The sequence below is a fragment of the Diuraphis noxia genome, unplaced genomic scaffold (genome assembly GCF_037042655.1).
Source record: "Diuraphis noxia isolate RWA-SAM2 unplaced genomic scaffold, SU_Dnox_SAM2 contig0001, whole genome shotgun sequence".
NCBI classification, from domain to species: Eukaryota; Metazoa; Arthropoda; class Insecta; order Hemiptera; family Aphididae; genus Diuraphis; species Diuraphis noxia.
In genome coordinates, this window is record NW_028301711.1 from 7,597,100 (window position 1) to 7,616,959 (window position 19,860).

Here is a 19,860-nt window from a genome sequence, read left to right on the forward strand (position 1 = left end):
AGGAACATAAGTGGTAAAAAATGATATAATAATATACAAGAATTTAATTTCAGTGCGTTGCACGTCTCATTTTTTTACACATTATTCTAAAATATTTTTGATATTTATAACAGTTTATAACGCATTTAAATCTGAGGCCTACTAATATTTTTTAACATTTTAAATTTTTTCAAAATAATAATTTAATTGTGAGTGTAGTATTTTATAAAATTTGTTATAGAATGATATCATAACAAAGAGATTTATCACATTTTTTTTTCAGTCATCATGATTTTAATCATAATAATCATATTATTATAAGGTATTCTGTAATATATAATTATATGTACCTAATAATATCATATCGAGAATTTAAATTAAACTTCATAATTATTATTTTATCAATCACAAAAAAAATTTAAAGTTATTTGTTTCAGTAACGGGTAATGGAATAATAAAAACATTATATTAAATATTGTAAAAAAATAATAATACTAAGTGTGAGTAAATTTATTTCGAAAAATAACTGTAAAAATACTTTCTATGAAATACCATAGACTATAATTATAATTATATTATGTTATTATTATTATTATTTTTACTATATTTTATAACTGTATTATAATTATTGTATTTATAATCATCGATAAAACGTATTAATTATAGATTTAAAAACGTATAGTCGCATTTTAGTATTTTTCATTTTATATTAATTGGTCGATCCACTAAATATTACCATTACTATTTTTTTTAGACATTTTCAATGTGAGCAATATTTATTTGATTTTGTAACTATATTATATAGGTATACTATATGGATAACATAACCTACGAAAAGTTCAATGAAGTGTTAATACATTTTACGCTAAAGCTAAAAATTATTTGGGAATATCATCTCATATTACTCCCTTCACTGTTGCAAAAACATCAAGTGATTATTTTTATTTATTTATAGCCACTGCACACTGTATCGTTGAAACATAAAATTATATCTACTCATCAAACAAAAAAAATCAAAAAGTAAAATTAATGGAATTTGAAAATATGTATTTTTTTTTTTTTAAGAAAATAAAACACATAATATTATAAGTTAAATTCCCCTCTAAAAAAAAAATAACCCCGTCAGAAAATTTTAGTTTATATCCCTTGCCACCGTTACCACATCACTAGAAGATCTACACAATTACCATCTTATTGTATAAATCTATTAAACGTGTAGTTGACTAGTAGCTTTTTTTTTTAAACGTACGTTAATGATATATTAAGTAATATTTCTATATAGAAATCGAATGATCTTTGTTAAATAGATTTATACAACCCAATATATACTACATCTATTACCTACTATTTGCTTTATTATGTGTTACAGTCACTAGTCAGTGATGAAAACTTATTAATCAACACCAATGTATTTGTTGTTTTTATTCCAGAAAAGTATTGTCATTGAACAATTTTATAACAGTACTTATATTATAATAATAACATATAAGCACTGTAGCTTGTTGTTTATGGTTAATTTTCTGAAAATATTACAAAAAAAAAAACAAAAAAAAAAACGTTGTCATTGCACTGACTGGCATAACTGTGACTTTGATCTAAACATATAATAAGAACCAACCTGGTGGTGTTCACTAGATGAATATGATAATATCTTTGGTTTCTTTACATAAAATATATATGCTATTGTGCTGCAAACGACACGAGATTGGGTCTCAGAAAATTCAATTTTTTCCTTTGATCGTCGAGATTCAATGATTGAGATAAATGAGCATAGGACCGTGTATAGGTATGCCGTATCATTTGAAAATCAAGTAATAATCTTTTTCAATACGCGAAGAAAAACAAAACTTTTATTTTCTAAAACTTTGGCGTGTAAAAGCGAAAACGTTTGAAAAAATAATTTGAGGACAGAGAACTTTTGGCTAATTGGCTGTAATACTAATGCTATGTGGACTTTTGTAGAAAATGTATTAAACAATGCGATAAAGCGTCGTATAATATTAAAATACCTTTTGTATTATTTAGGGTAAAGGAGAAAAATAAAATAATCTAAAGTGACTATTACTCGCGAGAAAAGAAATCAATCACCAGCGTGTGACCTGTATAATATAGCATAGATTCATTAAATAGCTATACGTTATCTGCAATGCTAATAAACTGATATTATTACATTAACATGAACATAATTACGTTTATCTATATATTAACTTAGATGTATGAAATCTATTATACATTTTATTTACGATTTTAAAAAATTTGAACTGGAGTGTCTAACGTTAAAGGTTTAAAAAGTCCTAACACGTCAACAATAATAACGATTTTTACACAGCATGGTTTTTTAGGCAAATAAATTTAAATCCAATAGTAGACTTCTATAGCAGTATAGTCTACAATTATTATTATTTAGAACTATTATATGACACGCGGTATATTATTTCTTTTTGATACTATTGCCAGCTCAAGTGTGAGTCAAAGCTTGAAACCGACATTGGATGATGATTTTGAATACCGGTTTAAACTGATAGAAACCAAAATTGATATCAAAATTTAAAACTAAAACGAAAAAAAATCAATACTAGTAATCAAAGTCAAAATTGAAATTGAATATATACATAGGTACTTTACTTAAATATTGATATTAACAACAAAACAAATACAATTTTATTTTTAAGAACATAATATTTTAACTAATAAAAAATATTATATATCTACCTATTCGGTAATTATTGAATTTATTGTGGATTGTATAAATTTATAGAAACCGATATATTATATATGGCCCAATACGCGTTAGCTTAAATCTTTACTTATTATTATATAATTTATAATTTATAAATAAATTTAACATTCATATTTGGGTATCAAATGAAAACTGTGTTCCGGATAATATATAAGATACGATAGTAAGATCAGTTTGTACTACGATTGTAATTTGAAGGTATAACTAATTCATCCCAAATCTTCTACTTTTTTTTTTGCATGACAAAAAAAACCTGATTTCTAGAGTTTTTTCTTTATTTATAATATTATTGTTTGAATTGTATCACACTAAAAAAAGCTTTTATTTATCTATGTTTTTTCTTCGGTGTATTATTTGTTTTAATCTATACCATTTTTTCTATTAATATTCTTTTTTTTTTTTTTTTTAATTACAAAATTTAAACTATGGAAATAAATTATCTTTTTTGTTAAATTAGTATAATCTTACGAGTTGAGCTGAATTACATTATTATGTTTTTCGGAACCATGAATTTCATTGTTACTCATTAGTACGTATCATTAAATATCATCTATCAATAAATAATGCAATTTTTCTTAATGAAGAATAAATTCGAAAACCAACGTTATTAATTCATGTATTTGGATTATATATATTTAGGGCCTAAATTATTATCTAAAATGTATAAAGTCACTATTAGGTATTGTTTTAAAAATATAATTTAAAGTACCGATAACATATCGAAAGCAATGACAGTTGATATTATTCTGACGCGCACAGTAGAGTATAATATGATAATAATATGAGATCATATAATATATCATTCAATTTTTATATCTATAAAAACGTGAAAAATAATCAACGGTGCGGGTAGATTTTAAAATTTAAATTAAGTACTTGAATAAAAGTGATAAATAGGATTCTTTTAGATACTGGACATAAAAACAATTTGTGCAACAAAAATGTGACGTTAAATATTTTTCCACAGCGGGATTTAGAAAAAAATGATTGAAATTTATGTAAAAATTCTAGATATAGGTACTAAGAGAATTCTAGAAATTTCAATGTAATGGTATTGATATTTTAAGGAATTTTAAAAATCATTGAGATATTTCTGTTTTTTAATCACTTTGCTGATGACAGTTTATTGTAGGACAATTGACAATTTCGCAAAAAAAAATACGGTAGAAGAGGTGAAGATCCACTCAACTCATCGAATATTAGATGTTCAATTATTTGCTGCTGATAAAAAACCGTAATAAATTGTTTTTAAACATTATTATTAATGTTAATCATGTTTTATATATATTAAATCAGAATATAATACATCGTGAATAAAACATTTTGACGTTGCTGATAATAAATTCAATATGTATCGAATAAATTATTTAACGGGCGATATTGACAGATGGAATTAAATCCTAAGATATAGTACAAAGCCAAATTTTTTGAAAATTTGGATTATAAAATATTTAACGCACTTCATATACATATATATATATATGCAATAATAATATATAACGCGATGTTACAGAAATAACAATTGATAAATGACCTTAAACTATATACACAGTACTGTAACTAATGAATGTTGATAAATTATTTAAGATACAGTTTGTTCTGTTCCAGATTTAAAGTTATAGATACCAGGAAATTTGGTTTAATTATTTAGTTTGTTTTACTGTTCACAACATTTTATTATAGAGCAGAAGAAACTATGAAAATTGAAAAATAAGTTGATAAATTAATGTTACGACTACGCACAACTAAGTTAATGCAATATCATATTTATTTTAAACAACAATAATTTAAATTTAAACTGACCTGCCATAATAAACCTTCAACTACGAGTTATAAACGATCGGCGTACATTATGGTAATTCGATGAAAATTGAACACCGCGTATAAATTACATAGACGATAAATATATTATGGTTTTATTTAAAATTTTCAGATGGGATTATACATAGTATTATTTATTAATAATCATTATTAATTGTGAAAATTTTTATTGAAAATTTTGATGAATTGAATTCAAAAATCAAACTAGTAGTTTTCTCGTTTATCAATATCAACATTTTTATACTAAATGGTAATACACAATATTCATTAAAAATGATCGTATAAAAATATAAAATAATACAATATGAAATACTCGAATATACGTATGTTTATTTATTACAATAATCCTATTTTGAAGAACTAGATTATTGAAGAACAAAAGGCTTGGTAAGTCATTCTGTATATCTATACCTACATTTTTGGTGAATATTTTTTTGGAAATTTTCGATGCACTATATTCAACATTTTAACAAGCAATGTCTAGTTTATTAAAATATATACATAAACTGATGAGGATAAATGTCATTTAAATTTTTATATTTTTTATATTGAAATATATAATGAATCCTTATGCGTAACTTGATGGGGGGCGAATAGTGGCAAATTCACCCATGACCGAAAATCGAGGGGGACATTGCCGCCACAAACTAAACATCAGTTAATTGCAAGCAGCTCTGAGACTGTGAGATACATGGCGAACTCGTTCCTAATATTATTTTCATTTTTTGCACATAATATATGTGTACAGCTAAATATAATAGTATATTAATATAGAAAAAAATTACTTTTGCCCTCACGTGAAAAGAGTCCAAGTAACGTCTATGAATAAATCTATATTGACGAAAATGTTTTAATAAAAAAAAATAAATTTCGGAAAAGCCATCTAAAAATATTGCTTTGATTCTACATTAAATTCGTAATACTGTATCTAAACATTCCAAACGATGATGTTGTAAAATGTATAGTACAGCCTAGTACTATACATTGCCTAGTTTAGCTTATCCGATTCGGCAGCTATGTTTCTGCCTTCCATTAATAATGACACACTTGAGGAAAAAAATTTAAATTAAACAAGCCAAAACTGTAACTACATCATCAACAATAGTGCTTTGAAAATATGTCAATTAGCTGATTTTACATTTCATACGGTTCATGAAGTTCAACTACTTTAATTATGAGTGAGCTGTTGAATAATTACCCTTTATTTCGTATAAATATAATATTACAATGGAATAAATGGGTAAAAATTTCTATTTAATTCGGTCAAGTTGTTTGGATGGTTTTAAGCCAAAAGCACTAATTAGTTTACCATATAATAATTATTTTGAAATTTCAAATCTTGAAGTACTGAATTAAAAATGTTAAACCAATTTCCATAGACATTTACTGGTTTTGAAATTTTTATCAAGTCAACATTGTTAGAACATTTATACCTCATATATGTATAACTCAATAACAGATGAATAATGAAATCTTAAAAATCAGTCAAAGATACAAACATGATTATGAATTTTCAAAATTTTTTTTAAACTAATACTCATGGACCATGGTATATCGAACATTACAATAAAACAATACCTACCAGAACTATTTTTGAAAAGTTACTTTTCTTCTTAATTTTTATTTTTACTTTGGCGTATTATTGAACCAAATAAAGAAAAATATTTTTTTCACAACAAATATAATATGTTTTGAATTTTTATAGATGTTAACTTGTATGGTGAAATTACTTTTGTAAAGTGTATTATACGTTTTAAATTATGATGCAAAACTTTCGTTAAATGTTCTTTATTTTTTATTACTTAAACAATACATTAAACGTATCATATTATTACATTATTTAAAATCATTTTTCCTTCTACCACAAGCACTCAAAGACGAAAACACTACTTCAATCTATAAATTTTTACACAATATACACTTAATCAATTCACCATAAATAATGTATTATTACTTTTACTAAAATTAAATGTTTATAATTTTAATTGTAGGCTAAAAACCTTTGTTGTTGAAGCCTTATACAATAATAATAATTAACAAAAAAATTAAAACTATCATAAATATACAAACAATATGAGGAATTTTCTATTTAGAATGTTGGTACAATAAAAAAATATAATAAATTTGATTGTAATATTATTAAAAACGATTTTGATGAGAACTAACTAATATTAAATGTAATCTCCGTTTGGGGGTTAAAAAATGGATTGTTTGTTGTAAGTTAAATGGCTTTATAATGTTTACATGTAAAAGCATAGGGAAATTGGATATTTTTATCATATTCTGTGTGTGAAAGGATTATCAAATTCCTATTGAACAAAACAATTAAATAAAGCATTAATATAAATACGAGGATTTATGATACACTAGGCCACTAGGGGGAGAATAAAATCCTTTATCACGCCTTTCCTGGTCTCACCAATGCTCAAAGTATACGCTATGTAATTTCAATTGATATTCGTCTGCCGTATAGATAGATGAACTAGATAATAAGTTCATCCAGGATGCGTTCTCCAGTATCGATCGAGATGGTATAGTTACGATAAATGTTGTTGCTTATGATTTCTCGAGTATAATATGTATCAAATACGAGGTATATGTTTTAAAACAAACAAAATATTATGGACTTAAAACTATTGCGTTTGAATTTCGTATTCACTGCTGGCAAATACCTGCTCTCATATTATTACCTAATCGGAAACCTTAACATGAATACATTACTAAAGTACAATTGGTATAGGTACATTATGTTATTTTATAATAATAATAATATATGATGAAGCGTTGACGCAGGTTGACTCGCACGGATGAGAGATGCAAATTTACTGTAAAGTTGTTTCATTTTTCTTATTTTTTTTTTTTTTTTTTTTTGTCCTTGCGTCGGACATAATAAATCGTTTTTCCACAAAACCTTTTTCTGCAAAACGCCAAACGAATGTTTGTTTTTGAAAAAACTGTCAGCCTCGAGTGTTTTGCTTAGAATTTATAAGCCTACAGAATATGTGAACTCGGTTGAACTGTACGAATCAAAGTAAATTTACTTAAATTTTACATAAGTGTTTTTTACCGTCGTCATAATCAAGTGGCCCATCATATGAAATTTTTTTTTACCAGTGTAATAACTTTTAGTCATCTACCTACTAATGCACTGTTTAGAGATAGTGTTTGATATTATATACCTACTACAGGAATACTGTATTTAATTCGTTACATATTTAAAAAAAAATAAACACTGAATTAAAATCAAATAATTGATAATATCGTTCCTTATATTTACATGGATTTAATTGTAGAAGATTTTCGTTTATTATCTATGTATATCTAGGTATTACCTATGTTTAATGCATTTTATATTTTCTAATACTGATGATAGAAATTATATATCATTTTACCGGTGACATTCGCATATTTTATAAGTGTGAAAATTCTAGGTTGGTTATCCATCGAATCTATAGTCACAAAGGCGAGATCCATTAGTTACCTATATACATATTGTAATAACCCTGCTAGGTTAATAGCTTCACAATACTTCACAATATAATACGTATAAAATATAAAAATGAATTGGCAAAATTAATAATAATATAATAAATCCTGTAGTGAAATAAAATATTTTGAAATAATTAAATTATAATACGTATGTAAAATATAAAAATATAATATAATATAATATAAAAATCCTGTAATGTACCTAATGTTTAATATTTTAAAATTGATAAATAATATCACAAAACAATATTATGCGCGATTGCCTTCAGAAAATGTAATTCTTGGTATGTATTAAGTCAGCAGCTATGGCCATAATTCGCATCTGAAAGTCATATGATTACCCATATAAATGAAGACGGTATACGGAGTATGCATTGTTATATTAAATTTATCGCCAAACGGAATTCACAACTTACGGATGCCATTTATATAAACACCTGCCTGCAGCATAGCCGTATCAGACTCGAGCGGAATTCACTGTATATAATACTACACAGCCCATGTGTCCATGGTGTATCCACCACGAACAGATAAAAAAAAAAAAAAAATGCGAATGGAATTTACTATTTTGACCCACACCAAGGGCTTGAATGGGATTTTACAATCTGCCGGCTACCCAATGCAGAACAAATATACTTAACTTGTCAGTTTGTCTATTACGCTCGTCAATGGAAAGCATTTTTTCATTATTTTCATTGTTTCCCTCACAAAATCTGCTCTTAATAAACAAAAACAAGTATCTACCTAATGGGTCCATTCAATATTATAATAATTTCTATAATATGTAAACGTGCAGCCACAATATAATACATAATTTATTAGAAGTTTTGTGGTATGATGATGACTGATGAGTGATGACCATAATTAAGGTTAAGGTGCTTATGATTTTACATGTTTTCAAGCTAAACTATTGCATGAAGTATTGTTTTTTAGAAATTTGTTCAGTTATGTCGATATTTAAATGTCGAAATTTTATTTTTATTTGTCCGAAATTTAGAAAATATACGTAGGTACTTTAAACCGATTTTTATCGCTTATTTTATAGTTAGTAATACAAAACATTAAAAAGTAACGAAAATGACAAAAACTGAATCTGTCTTTGTATATCTATATTTTAAATAAAGGTTATAGTATGAATACTATTACTTATTTATTGTCAGTAATCAGTAATTTTATATTGCTATTTGGGTGTAGAATAATGCAATTGTTTTATAATTGTTCATTGATATAATATCTTAGTTAAGAAGTGTATAATATTATGAAATTTATATAGGCAATCCTAAAATTGTAATTTATAATTACATATTTTTTTTTAAACACCTTTAATTTTCATTAAAATATAAAAATGTTTAATGCATATCTTCAATATATGTATAGGTAAATTTAGCTATTTTTGAATCCTAACTTAGTATATTAAAGTACTATGTTGAGCCGTTATTAGAACCAACTATAAGACTAAGATGTTATGGAATTCAAACGTCAAAATGACGTTCGAGAATGCAGTTTTGCCCGAGTAATAATTATGCACGACGTGCGACCACCGTGTTCCATCTATAATTTATTATTATAATTTAACTCATACGGTTCCTTAGATAGAAATTATTCGCAGTATTCCGTATTCCAGTGTACAGATAATAATACAGCATAGTACAGAATACCACGAGTAAGAATAATATAAATTATTAAAACGTTGAAACTCGTGCCTATTTTTATTTTTTAATGGATTTTAGGGGGTAAGTAATTACAAACGATTTCTTAATATTGCAGTATTTTAATATGCGCGTCAGGCATAGTTCTGTGAAATTTCGAGAAACTTTAACAGTTTTTAATCGTGTCAGCTAAAATCTGCGATCAAAAACCTAATGGCTTTTTTTAATGATTGGCAATTCAATGTGCATTACATTGAAACTCGATGTGGCATAATAGCTAAATAACAATATCACACCATACAGTACCGTACGCGGTACGAATAACGGCGGCAATGTCTTTTTTTTGTCAAGTCCAAACATTGTATAGTGTATACGATGCCTTTTTCGTTCGCCTGCAAGAGTTGTAGTTATCTATTGGTTTCATATTGTGATTATATACTGTGGTATGCATTTCGAGTGAAATCCGAAATCCAGAGGAAAAATAATAAATTCACTTTTCACACGTGGATCAAGTATTGCAGTTGGTGGAAATTTCGAGGAGTTACGCGTAATACCTGTGCATCGTGTATAATGCGTATAGAGTGGTTCTGAAATTGAAATTCGATTATGAAAAAAAAATCGTTTTGAAAACAGTTTTTGTCAAAAGCCAGTAAGTTATAAATTATAATAATATTCATCATACATTAAACACGCCGATTACACACGTCATTGTTTATTATTGTTAGACCACAAATGGAGACACTTTGATAAAGACTAATAGTAAAGCAATACGATTTAGCTGTTTAAAAACATACATACCTAACCACTATACAGTTATTTCCGTTTTTCCAATTTATTTGAGAGGAATATTTTATAAAAATCATATTATTATGTTTTTAGGTACTTTGGTGACTTATATATATAATGACTCATGATTCGATAATGAAAATAAAAACTTTATGTTGGTAAGTAGTTTTTACCTATACGTCTGATATAAAAAAAATACTGTTGTTATTGTTCGTTCGCTACTTAATAATGACGTATGTATAAAGAAATGTTTATTTTGTTATTTCCGCACATGTAGGCACGTGTGATGCGAAAGTTTATTATTGTCACTGTTTTCAAAGCTACTAAAAACGACAGTCCTCTACTCCACTGCTTGAGGGCGTAATGGACACACGTCCTCCCACCCCACTTGTCACGTACGCATTGTTTGACACCGTGCAAAATGAGAAACACCGGACAGCAATATTATACAGCGTATATCGTTATGAACATATCTATATTATTGTGTATATACAATATACATCGTTATTGGCTCGGTTGTTTGGACATACTATTAAATATCCCGTATACACACAACCGCGTGCGATGGTGTTCGTTAGAAATCCTTATTTTTATACTTTGGTTCGTAAAATAACTCGAAAACTAAACCAACACGGCTGCAAGGTAACCTAAGAAATATGTAGGTATCGATTTTCGTTAATTTACCAATGAGTGTTTCCGAGTTATTTGTTCTCATCGCGATTATATGTGCAACGAGAACTATAATATAGACATCGCGGGCGCGGGCTGAACTAAATAATGTGCGTAAACAACAAATAAAATACAAAAGGGCGTATAATATATTAACACAATAGGTATAAGGTATATTATTATATTTTACTGTTGGCGTTATATTATTCCAGTCTTTTTATTTTAGGTATACTGTAGTAAAGAACCTGCTACTACCAACGATAAAGTTTTATATTTAATATAAGATTCTATATGCCTAATATTATTATATCTACCTACTAATACTTTTAAGACCAAAATATCAAATTGTTATCATCCGATGATTGCGATTATATTATGAAAAACAAAACGTATCTAACTACATATTATCATTCACGTCGTTTGATTGACTACCATTTATACCGAAAGAATCATTATATGAAAGGTTCTAAATCGATACTATTTTATGGTCAAGGCTATAAGTTAATTGGTGAAAATCATATTAAAAAATTGCAACTTGTCTGGGTCGATCATTTTAACAAAATAAATTAACTTTCTTTTAAACTAATGCGACCAAAGTCGTTTCCGTTTTACCCCTTAATCATAAAAAAAAATGAACGATATCGTTGTCATATGACTTATAATAGTATCTTCTCATCGTAAATAATTAATTATTTAAGACGAAAACATTATTAAAATACTGCAGGATATGTTGCAATATTTTATTTTATTTTTAAAATATTATGCTATTAAATAAGTTTGGTTGAAGATGATATTATATAAAACTTATATAATTATTTATATAGTTATATTGTATATTTGATGAATAAACTGATTTCACATTTTCCAATTTTAATTTAGTAAATCATATAATATATTATTTTGTTTTATTCCAATTTTCAGTAATAGTAACAAGATTTACTAACAGATAAAATAAAAAAGTGCATTACTATGCATTATTTTTTTTTTTAAAATAACGTTTATGATTGACTATCATTAAAAAAAAAAATCATATTAATAATATAATACATGTGTGTATAAAACGATTATAATAACTAACATGTAAAATACATTTTCCTTGCTTATTAGAATATTTTTTTTTAACATCAAAGATAATATTATTATGATAAACCTATTATGTACGTCCCAAATCATTGTACAAAATTGTTAAATTATTAACAAACCATGACTATACAACATTATTAGTTATTAAACAGTTAAGAGTAAACGCACAGGTGAATTTGGAGCAAAAGGGCAGTCGATAAAAACATCGCAACTTTTCATTTTATTTTTGATCTTTTCCTAGTGGGTACAGATTAATTCTTTTAACCATAAACGGCCGTATGCCACGATTCCTATTTTGCAGAAATGAATTTTTGTTTTCAATAAGCGCTATATGTTAACGGTTATTTAAGTTGTTTTATATAATAATATATACTTACAATTAAATCAGCAGACTTCTACTGCATGAATATAACTTCAAAAGTATATATGGCCTTTTATTGACGCAGAAACTCGAAAACTAATTGATCGAAAACCGCTTTGGATCCGGAGACAGAAATGAAATTAATGGCCGTCGACGACCGCGTTTGAAAGACTGACGACCGACGGAAAATATCGCGGTTACTCGGTCGCCGTGAATATGCATTTTGTAAACTATGTGGTAGCGTCTGGAGAACCACGGTTACAACACGGAACTAACAATAATTGTATAACATCATGTATATCATGGTTTCGGTACTTGCGGTAAGCGAATTAACAACGAAATTATTGTTATCATCCGTCAATCGGTCAGCTTTTCCAACTCGCCGACCGGTCAACACTCGATCGAACTGTTTTGGCGCGATTTTCGTGTTTTGTCACCGCGAGTGCACAATATAATGACGTGGACATATCGTGCGTGTTTTGAAATACTACCGTTACAGTATGATTGTGTAGTTATGTTTCTTACAATTACGAGACGCTCGTAGGGAAATCCTCGAGAATAAAGGTACGTATATACACTATCGAGACGGAGACGTATATGAGCCATGAGGCTCGTTCATGGCTCGTTTCGCTAACATTTCGTTTTGCCGATCAGTACCTTGTAAATATAGTACACTGCTCATAAACTGTAGGATATGGATCGATGTTCGCGAATTATAGATTATAATACTATTTACGCGATCGCGCAAGCAGAGAAAACGCTAAAAATTAAACGTTCGAAAACAAGAGAAAAAACGGTATGCGAAGTTATCGCGTTGGGAAGGCTGAATTAACCAACAGGAAATATCACGGTGGTCCGCGATCACTGTAAGTATTATGTATGGTACTCATAGCTACTAAACGATGGACAAGCTATTTATGATTATCATACGGGAACGAACATGAAAATATTTTGAGATTATAGAGGTCTTAACACAAATATATATATAATAATAATAATAATAATTCTATATGATAAAACCTCTGCCAGAATGAGAGGTATAGTTATGATAAAAATCAGTCTTTATCTCTTCCCCATTCCGGCACACTTACCTTTATTTTGTTAATACAACCATGGCCTATTCATTATTTAATATCTATGATGGTACCTATCAGCTATACAGCGTCTGAATAGTGAAGGTAACATATATATATATAATATAATATTTATAGAATATCTGCATATTTATCTGTATTGGTAGTGTTCTTGACCACGATATTAGAATGACCACGGAGACTGACAATAATTTATTATTTAAAACATGTTTTATGTACTCGCGGTGAGCTCTGCGCGTGACCACAGTATTATTATTATCAGTCTTATCGTCAAGGCCATTTGACTATCGATCGAACCATTTTGGCGCGTTTTTTGTTTTGTCACCGCGAGTGCATTATGGTAGATGTATACCGTTGTAACGATTGTTACATCATTAATTATAATATTTTGTACAATATATATATATTATATTATAAACGTAACATGTACATTATACTGAATAGGTATTAAGCCCTTCCTGTCTATTATGGCTGTACGGCCAAGTATTTCAATATGTAAGCGAACGGGAGTCCTCCGCGATTACCATAACGCACATCTGAACACTAATACTCCTAGACTTAGTCTTTAAGTTAAGTTATAATCAACTTTTTTATACTAACAATCATTTAAATCAATCTACATTTGTTTGCAATATTAAAATCCTAAATACCATTCATGCTCATCCCTGAATACGGTTAAAATGTATTCAAAAGAAACAACTTCTTCCCTGAATGTTCTAAATTTAACTGATTATTCCCGACCACTTTATAGTTACAGTTTTAGAGTACCTTATAGTGTTGTGCAATAGTGCTTTGCGACGAATTTTTTTCTATAAATCTCGAACTACCTACAAATTTTCGTTGTCGTCCAACGCGACCGTTCAGCACAGTTACATAGTTCTGAGTTCTTAAATTATTATTTTCTACGTGAGTCCAAATCATTTGGGGGAAATCATATAATAATATGTTGAGGTAATCTAAGTAAATATTTTGTTTTTTTACGAACGAAATTTACGATGGTATATACTTACATCGTACATAGTGAAATATTATAAACTATAATGAAAAACTAAATTATTATATAATGTTTAGGGAGAACTCTCGTAAATAGTTCTTAAAAAAAGAACATTGTATTAAAAAAAAAACAAGTTTGTATAACGTTAGCATTATCCATATTACACAAGTATAGGGATTCCAAATTTTTTTTAAATACAGGACATTTTTAATTATATTTATATTATTGACATGTAGTGGGAGGGTGTAATAACATAGCCTCTCAAAACTCAAAGATAGATAAGTCTTTAACTAAAAATTGGTATCCCAATAAATTAAAAAAATTATTTTTACTTTTTTGTGCCAAAAAAAAAATTGAAGTAATAAAGGGGCATTTAAAGAAATATTAGTAAAACATCTTCAGGTTACGTTATATTTACTTTGCGCTAAATAACATAATTTTGTGCGGGTAAAATTATTTGATTCATTTAAAATTTGTAAATAATAAATAATTTGGTATGCTTGCTTCAAATATGTGATCCATATATATATCCAATAATACAATATCAATTTTACTACCTATACAGTATTATGAGTGTTGCGGTTACATAGCTCACTTTATTGTATGGCATGTCTACAAAACTAAATAACTCAGTATCAGTTAGATATTTTTGGTTTTTCAGATTTTTCTTTACTTTTATTGCTGACAAATTAATCTATACCATGTGCCCGCGGAAACAGGGTACACTTTACCACTCATTACCCTGTACATATTTTTTAATTCTGTTTTCGGGACAATAAATTAGACTATTGGATCTTTAATTTCGATGACTTACAATTTTTTTACTCACGTATTTTACGCATGCGCAACACAACTTCCTTTTTTTAAATGGCAACCCCTATTTTGAATATCATTTTCGGATTAATGGATTTTTTTTAAGTAATTTTGATCTAACATCTACTACTCTCAATCCAATATTGACCGAATGATCGTTTTAAATAATAGAGGGACTTTCGAACAATTTATCGAGTAACTTATGTTAGTGATTTTTGTAAATTGAATTATAAATAAAAAATGTGTAGTAGAGTTTAAAATAATAAAATTAAAATTAAAAAATAATTTTTTTAAATGTTTTTTTTTTTTAAATTTTAAATCGCTCTCATTCGGTCAATATTGGATTGAGAGTAGTAGTTGTTAGATGAAAATTACTTTTAAAAAAAAACCATTAATCTGAAAATTATATTCGAAATAGGGGTTGCCATTTAAAAAAAGTAAAGTTGTGTTGCGCATGCGTAAAATACGTGAGTAAAAAAATTGTAAGTCATCGAAATTAAAGATCCAATAATCTAATTTAATGTCCCGAAAACAGAATTGAAAAATATGTACAGGATAATGAGTGGTAAAGTGTACCCTGTTTCCGCGGACACACACATAATATTATGGCTCCTTGTGCAATGGCGATACGAATTTAATGACCTCCTGTCCAACGGCACTTGCCGCCCATCAAGCATTTCTCGAGAATTACGCTTTGATGGTCGCTTCAAGGTAGGATTCACAAAGTAACAAGACCCTAATCACATGTTTCTTTTTGAAATGAACAGTTTCATACTTAATAGTCAATACTTAACAGTAATTTTTTAATACAATTTCCTATGATCTACAAATAATATAGAATGTCTGGAAAATTCGACGAAATCCTCGATGATAAACACTAAGGGTTAAAACTTAAAATAACCAATGATCTATGTATGACGTAAATAAATAGTTAATGATAAGTATATTACATTTCTGACTTGTTATTTGGTTCACATATTTTTTCAAATTTTATAACTATTATAAACCAGCAGATCCTTTCAATTATTGGTATAATATTAGTGTTTATTTTTAAAACTTTTTTATTTTGGGTGCCCGGCTGAAAATTAAAATCATAGGTGGTGCTGTTGACTGTGTTTCAAGTTTCAAAAAATTCAAATAAAAATAAATAATATTAACGTTCGCTACCATTCTTTGGGTTTAAATCCGTATATTTTCCAATTCGTCGGCGGGCAGCGTTGGGTCGGTTATAACTGAATAGTAAATTCGATCAAGTGGCGGTTTAACTTATAGTTTGTGTTTATCGTTGTGATAGAAAAAAATAAAAATAAATATTTATCTTATGATAACGTGAAAATGATGTAATTAAACTATTAAAAAAAGAGTTTTATAAAACATAAATAAATAAATAGTTTACAATAAGCATACCATACAGACTGTTAGCTAGTATATTATGTAGATAGGTATAAACGACCGTTATTATATCGTATCGTATGATGCGTATCGTGAAAACGAAGGTTTACCTACCTTTATACCCATCTAAACATTTTTTTTTTTAAATATTGTATGCTAAATTTTTTTTTAACTAAAACGGTTAGTTAACATTACAGCAGTTTAATTTCACGCAACGTTTTTGTTTGCATCTTTTATACGCGATCGCTTACTATATTTCCGCCGTGTCTTTACAACAGCAATATAATATATGATATATTGTTATTAGGTTCATGTATTGTCTTCTATTCTTTAGAATCATCTATTTTAACATCATGCAGTTTCGAAGAAGTAATTTATGTACATATATCATTATCTTTTTTTAAAATTTTCCTCGTTACAAAGCTAATAATAATAATTTTAAAATATGAAAACATCTTCATAAACATCATTCGTTTCATCGTGTTAACCACCGTACTCATGAACTATATATATACATTTATTTTACATATTATAATCCTATAATTGGTGAGTTGTATATGTGAGTAATTCATTTGGCTGTTTTGCCTCGTTCGCTTTTTTGAACTACCTATGGATTACAAAATTTGCTGCTCTATAGTCGATTATGCGCGCGAGTTTTAATATACGTGTATTATATTATTTATCAAATGCGTTGTAAACATAGGTACATCTGATATACATAAAACACAAAATACGCATAATGCTGCATGAAAATGCGCTACGGGCTCCTCTAAATGAACCGAAACGGATACAATACCTATAAGTATATGGACCAAAATAAATCAGAAAACTTGACAGTGGCGCCGCGAATTTGCTTCGAAATTATACCACTATGAATTGATTTTCACCGTTGGAAAAGACATTACGCGTTTCCGCTTTTTTTAAAAATATACACTCAAAGCAATGATCGCAAAGTGATGTGATATTATCATTTTTATATTTAATTGTACTTGAATTATTAACATATAACATTATACTGAAATCGTGTTTCCCACAAAATCCCAGATGACCAAATTAAACACAAAGTGTGATTTACGCGCGCATACGTACGAACCTAATTAAATATTAGGATTAATTGATGATAAACTTAATTTCGTTGAGCAATACAACTGCAGTACTAGTGGGCAGTGAAAAATTTATAAAATAATGGTGTTAAATTACATAATGGATTATTGTTGAATATTATATCATATTATATTACAATTAAGAATATTTGGTAACGGGCTATACAAGTATAATATACATCGGTTTAGGTTAAATGAGTGTCAATTTTTATTTTACAAAATGGTTACTATTCTGTTGTAAATGTTTATATCTCAAGCATACAACACTGTAAAATAACTAAAAAAAGATAGGTACATGAAAATTATTGACAACTTTGAACTTTTTTTAATATTGAGTTATTGTATAAACAGTATGCCGTATAAGCTTTATCACCTATAGCCTTAAACCTAACCTGAATTTAAGTAGAAAAAAAAGTAATAAAATTATATTATTCTCCGCAAAAATAATCTTTATGAGATAATTTTCAGTTCATATCACTGTGCAGGGTTAAGGTCATTTGAGGATAAGTTCTGTATACTGTACTGCATAAACAAACACTCACACGTATATTTGTTTCGATTTAGTTTCTAAACTATCACTAGGGCGAAAGAACAATATTTAATCATTCAAATTCACATAAAGGTTTTTGTTTTGAGGATCCTGAATCTCGTATTAGCTCTGTGAAACAATGAACGTGGTTATCATATTATATTTGCCTACACTAGTTTTTGTGGTTTTTGGTTTGACAAAAATTATTGGTTTATCTGTACGAAACGTATAGTTTTCCCGTCCGTCCAACAAATGTGCGAACTTTTAAAGACTAAAACTATTTGAACACAGATGATTATTATAGTATTATGATGAGTGTGTTCCGATGGTATGACGAATAGTAAATATCAAAGGGACTGACTAATATAAGTTCAAAATAAAATAAAATTAGAGTAAGATTTGTAATGATTTGCAACGTTGTATAGACATTTTTTGATCGGTTTGATCCATTTTTTCGATTTATCTACGGGTTCTAACCGAACGAAAATAAATAACGACGATCTATAACACTTAGTGATATACAGAACACAGATATGCAGATAACATACTAAAGTACATATAATAAAAACAATAGTTATTAATATATTATTAAAATTCTTATGATAATAGTAATATTGTATTACAGTTAGTGGTTGAATGTTGTATGGTTATGCCCGTTTTTCCGTTGTAGCATAAATATTCAGACCATATAACTATTAAAATATTGATCGCTTTTTAGTTAAATATGTTAAAAGAGATGCATAAAAGAAGATTAAGCTATTCATGTGAATAGTTGTATACCTTTAGTCATATTAATTTTTACGTCCCTACAATACCATGGTAGTGTAACAGCGGATTTCGACCGTATCGTAATGCAGGGATTTGTATACGGTCACCTAAGCAAAAGAGTCTTAACGTTCCACAAAGGGTCGCTTTATATCGTCAAGTGTTTCTATATAATTATTAAATTTCTAAATAAATATTTATGGTATGAATAAATGACTGAATTTTTCTGGACTAACGTTTTAATACTTACAATGCATTGACTTGTCAAAACATAAATCCTAGATCTGAAGCTTCAACCACACGACTAATGACATAATAATATAATGGAATTGGTTGTGATTGCAAATTTAAAGTATATGCTGAATAGTTTAATTCAGAAAATTGCAATTTGGATTGCAGTCATATAAGGTTAGATTTCGAAATGGCACGCGCACTTGTGATATCTTTTTGATCAATAATGCACATCTCTACGCTCGCGCAGATAAAAATTTTTTGATGACATGTGATATAGATACTTAGTACAAATACTTGGTTTCCAATAAAAAATGAAACGTTGAAACCTAAAAAATTGTATACTTTTTAAGAATTATCGC

General features: G+C 27.9%; 1 protein-coding gene across 2 annotated transcripts in view; it reads right to left on the bottom strand.

Moving 5' to 3' along the window:
• Positions 1 to 19,860, bottom strand: part of Syt7 (Synaptotagmin 7) — a 242,147-nt gene that overhangs the window by 207,532 nt on the left and 14,755 nt on the right. The gene's annotated exons all lie outside the window — the stretch shown is intronic.